We start from the raw sequence: 6,000 nt of genomic DNA, 5'->3' as shown, positions 1-6,000 counted from the left end.
ATATTCTCACAAAGCATGAAACACGGTAGTGCCGAAATAAACAAGATATATTACATTATACCTAAAAGCCCCGGGAGCAGTCACATTGACGGCCACACATAAAACAATTGTATTTTCAATCAGCCTTTTGAAAGGCTGGTGCCTGCTTGCTAGCTGCGCTGCTTGGTCAGTCAGTTAGCATCGGGACTAGTGAAAATAAATACCAGAGACCATGGAGTTTTACAACGCAACAAAATATGAAATTGATGTTTGGATCAGATTGCATGGAAGTATTCCGTGAAAGCTGGCTCTCGACGGTGGTCTGTTCAGGTGTTTTACAATGTATTGGACCTAGCAGTCATCAACTCCTGGGTACTTTACAAGAAATATATATATATATATATAAGTCACAAGGTCACAAGGCTGACTTTTGTTGACGGCAACAAGGGGACGACAGATGTTGCCGGCTTGTCGCCTCGTGTGACCACCCTGGTCAACAGCCCATCGATACACCGGCAACGTGTCTCCCACTCAGGCGATACAAGGGCAACATTTTCAGTACCAGCCAATCATATTTGATAGTAGTGTCACATGATAATAAAGATATAGACCATAAAGTCAGACAGACAGCGTATATGGTACATTCCGATTCCTGCATTTCATCAAATTATTTATATGTAGTCTATAGATATGCAATACAGTGTATATGTGGATGAGCGAATGTTAATGTCCACGATTACAATAACATATTTAAGCTATGAATAAAATTACAATAATAAAATACACGTGTAGCGTATTTTTAAAAATGTTTTATTTTAAATTAATTTGCTGTGTATGCAGGATGCCTGTCATTCCTACATCTACCCCCAATCATAACATCTTTAATTTTAACAGTAAACAAAGTGAAAAAAAAAATAAAAATCTCAGGTTGGTCTTCTTGCTCTAGAAAGCCTAAGAATTAAAAGTATTGAAAATATTGTTTAGGATTATGAATACTGATATATGTATTATGTTTGGCATATTAAATATGTGGACCTACAAAGTAAATAATTCTACTAATATGCACTTTTTTATTTAATTAAGAAGGCTCTACATGTTTGTTAATGTAATTAGTACATTCTTATTTTGTAGTCTTCCTTCACAGCATGTTTACATCTCATGACAAAAGCGTGCATGATGATTGGGTTGCATTACGTAGTTGCCTGTGTGTTGCCAGCTTGTCGACTGCATGCACATATAGCCATTTTATAAGCACAATAACCCACTCCAGGGTGTGCGGTTGGAACGCATTAGCTTCCCAACACACCGATGCTGCTCCCTGGGCTGTGTGATGCCGTTGTTGATCCACAAGTGACAGCATGACCTAGGAAATCCCTGCAAAACTCCAGAGCACAACTGAATTGAAAAGGTTTTCCAAAACACAATACATTTTATTCCTCCTGCTTATATGCTGAATGAACATACACTATTATTACAGTTAAGGCAAACTGTGTCCTGAGTAGTGAAGCAGAGACAAATCGCAGCGTTGCAGCAACAAGTTGAGGTGGGAGGAGAACTAACTATTTGACATTGATTGGAGGGAGGCTGTCAAGAAGAGGGAGTCGTCCATGGTCATTTGTTGAGGTTGTGTGACATGGAATAATAAGGACAAAAGCGGGTATTAGTGCAGGCAATGGTTATAAGAATCCCTATGTCAAATGTATCTGTTTTACTATGGTTAAGATTTTTTGTGTTAACTTGAGGTTGACATTCGAGATCTCAAATTTTTAGGGTTGAATAAGTTTGTCCTGGTCATGAACTCACTGCAAAGAAGGAAACCATAGAAGGATATATCAGGTGCAGCTTCAATGAAAGTAACAGTATAAGCGACTGGTAAAAGGAGGAGTACGAACGGATCCAGATAGAAGTCTGGGTGGCTCGGGACCGTTCTCTTCAACGCAATGCTGTTTATGCATGTTAACCCCTTGTGTGCTGTATCTCTCTCCCACTGTAACCAGTATTGTTCCCTGCAAATATTGTAAATATCACAACAGTCTATATAAAGTACCAAACATTTGTTTCTCCAAGAACCTGTGAGTTTTATTGTTTAACTACCTGGTCTGTCACTTACCGCTAACAGCGTCGAAACACCATTTCTGAGTCTTGGAGTATGGCAGCAATGTGGAGTAGTGGTTAGGGCTCTGGACTCTTGACCGGAGGGTTGTGGGTTCAATCCCAGGTGGGGGACACTGCTGCTGTACCCTTGAGCAAGGTGCTTTGCCTAGATTGCTCCAGTAAAAACCCAACTGTAAAAATGGGTAATTGTATATAAAAATGTGATATCTTTTAACAATTGTAAGTCGCCCTGGATAAGGGTGTCTGCTAAGAAATAAATAATAATGTTGAGTGTAATTGCCTTCTGTCTATTAACTGTCTTAGCTGCATACTTTTAACCCATCAGTAGTAGATACATTATAGGTTATACATTGTCTGGAAGACAGTTAATGATTTGTTCATCTATTTTTGTAGTTATTTACTTATGTATTATTATTATTTATTTCTTAGCAGACACCCTTATCTAGGGCGACTTACAATTATTACAAGATATCACATTATGTTTTACACATTATTTTTACATACAATTACCCATTTATACAGTTGGGTTTTTACTGGAGCAATCTAGATAAAGTACCTTGCTCAAGGGTACAGCAGCAGTGTCCCCCACCTGGGATTGAACCCACGACCCTCTGATCAGGAGTCCAGAGCCCTAACCACTACTCCACACTGCTAATGTTTAAATGTTTGCATAAACTGGTGTTTTAGAGAGGATTACCTCAATACAGAATTTAACAAGAGGTGTTGCAGTCTGGAACTGTTTTTTGCAGCCTTTGTTAGAATTACCCAGAACATTTAGCTTCCATTCAAATAGTCATTTGAAGTAAAGTTGTTATACTGTAGCCTCCTTTCTTTTTGTGTTAACAGCTGATAATGCAGGCTTATATACAGGTGACCATCTCCCGATTAGCAACAATTAAACAATTAATTAACTCGGGAGATGGTCACCTTCTGCACACGGTTTTTAATGTGGATGGGGCTTCCCATCTACGCTGCAAAACAATACAAAATAATAACAAAACACGGCTCTGCCATCATTTATAAATAAACCATAATAATAATAATAATAATAATAATAATAACAAAACAAATACAAAACAATAAACTGCCCAGGGGCGGAGGGGTACCCCGTTCTATAAATAAAGAATACATTTATGGCAGGGCTTTGCCCCGCCCCCTTTTCATGTACAGGGTTCCTGGCCCTGTTACAGGCCCTATTTATAAAAGTCGTTGGGTGGCGTCGGTAGGTGTTCCAAAAAGAAAAACGGAATCCTACTACTGAAACCCGAGTCTGCAGCTGCCAGTCAAGGCCAGTTTGCAAAACCTGATTCCCATGTCCTTATAACATCTGCCAAAAATTCAGGACATTTCATAATTTACTTTGTACACCCACCCCTCGTTATATCTCCCCTCACTAGCAGCTCCCTAGCAACAAGCCCCTGTTGGGTGGATTCTTTCAATGCAGCAGGTTTGGGCATTTGAAAAAGGAGAGGAATATTCATGAAATTAATTGGAGACTAAAGTTGATGAGAAGCAATTACCCTCCGCAGCATGAATTAAAACGGTGTGCTGCTTTTTATACGAAAAATGAGAAAAAGCTTGTTGCGTAGAGGATTTATATCGGACCCTGATGTCCCCGATTAAACGAGGGAGTGGTTGTAAAGTATTTGTTATTAGCCTATTTGTTTTTCTAGGGGTCTCTCACTATATTGCAGCCCTCAATATATAGAGATTTGTTTTGGACCCCAACACCCGCGATATATCGAGTGGGTGGTGTATTTTCGTTTTGTTTGGTACCGCTAGTAAACACATTTCCATACGCACACATAATATTTCCATTCTTAACTGCAAGACCAAAAAATAAATAAAAACAAACTAAACATAAAGCACTGTAGGAGGATGTTTGAATAATACTGTAATTCTAGTAATATTTATTTTATTTTTTTCGCCTGCCTTTTCGCGTGTTACCGCCTTGTTTCTGCCGCTTCAAAAGGTCACAAATACCGGCTGGGGATTGGTCAACAGCTGTTTTCATGTTGCTTTCGGCGAAACGTCTCTCTGCCCCTTTTGCGGATTGGAAATGGCTAGTTTTGGTTTCGGGATAAAGAAAATGTGATATGGAAACTAGCAATATTATTGCATTAACACTCTTTCGCAAAAGCGATCAGGGTTTGATTTGGTCCGGCACTAAGTTTTAATGAACTACCCCTTCTGGAGATGTGCTGTGTTGACCACATAAAATACCACTATATATAGCTCATAAAATTAGTTCAGAAAGTATTTCTATTGCATTTGTGCGCATCATTTATCGTACAGGATACATTTTTATCCACCCCTATCGAACGTTTGTTTTTTTTGTTTGCTTGCATGAATTTACCTAATTTCGCCTGTTTCCATCAGTTGTCAAGCTTTTTTTATACGCATGAATTCTACCACATAAAAAAAAAAGTTTGATGGAAACATAGCTAATGCATATTTAATCTGTATTTAGAAATGCACTTTAACAGACTAAAAGATGTGTTAAACAATAATGTGGTACTAGTAGCCGTTTTGAGATTTGTTTATGATAATACCCTTCTAAACACTGTATTTGACTATTGTTTTTTGTTTATTGTTTTTAGTAACCGCTGAAGGATCTGTAAATGTCAATGCATTACTTGTCTTTCTGAGGACCTCAGACTGCCAGTTACTTTTCACATTTGTTCCACTTATAAGGTTGTACATGCTCCTCCCTTCCTCTTAATTTATTGCCCCTTTCATTCACCACCCCAGTGCAGTGCTCCCTGTGGGCCCCCAGTCAAGATTAGTATGGGAACAGGATTCGAAGAACCCCTACATAACTCACCTTGCACTAAAAGTGGCACCCCAAGCCACTGGGGACCCTAGCTAAGGAGTAGAGTGATGTAATTTGGAACATAGACACGTCGTGGCATTGACTCTAATTCTTTAACAGTCTGTCAATAGGATCAGTATTTTAAAGATAAAAGGAGGCTCAAAATGTTAACATTTCTCCTGAGTACAATATGAATTATAATTTTTCAGCAGACCTGGATAAAAAAAAAAATTAAAAAAACTGCAATAGCTACAGCTATAGTACTCAGCGCTGAGGTAGAGTTCTCTGCTGAATTAATTTCCTACGGTGGTTAAAATTTGATTGTATTTGTAGTTTTAAGTTACAGTATTTTTATTTTTAATGTTGCTTTTTGTAGCAATACAAATCTGAAATTCGTAATGAGGAATGCATATTTATGTTACTTTGATGTTTCTGCCGTTATTCACCTTCAAATGATGAAGATCAATAAAGACACCGTGTAACAAATTTTTTATTTTTTTTGGTTCCTGGGTAGTAAGTGTTATTTCCTAATTGCTTATGCCTCAAAAGTATAGAAAATGGCTATTATACCCCACAAACTTTGCTTTTGTGACCAGGACAGTGATATTTTGAAATGTACCTATTTTCCAGAACATTCCAGATAGATTCAGTGCTGAGTAAACTTGGAGTAACTTCTAGAACTTTCTAGAACTTTCCAGTAATATAAATAGTAGTATAAATACAGGGGCCTTAAGCCCACCAGTTCAGTTTAGTTCCAGCTGCCTAAGTGGATACATATCTGCATTTTTCTGAGATGGCATCAAGGTCATAGGAGACTTCAAAATGGTGGCATTCCTGGTGGGTCTCCAAGGCGGTTTTACCAAGTTTCCCTGCTATCTTTGCCTTTGGGACAGCAGGGACACCAAGGCGCACTACCACAGGCGGGACTGGCCACAGCGGACCGAGTTCTCTGTGGGGAGGAACAACGTCAAGTGGGAGCCACTGGTGGACCCCCGGAAGGTGCTGATGCCACCACTGCAAATCAAATTGAGCCTTATGAAACAATTTGTCAGAACTCTAGATAAGGAGTCAGCAGCCTTCAAGTACCTTCAAGA

Source organism: Acipenser ruthenus, chromosome 1 (genome assembly GCF_902713425.1).
Source record: "Acipenser ruthenus chromosome 1, fAciRut3.2 maternal haplotype, whole genome shotgun sequence".
Taxonomy (NCBI): Eukaryota; Metazoa; Chordata; class Actinopteri; order Acipenseriformes; family Acipenseridae; genus Acipenser; species Acipenser ruthenus.
This window is presented reverse-complemented; position numbering follows the sequence as displayed.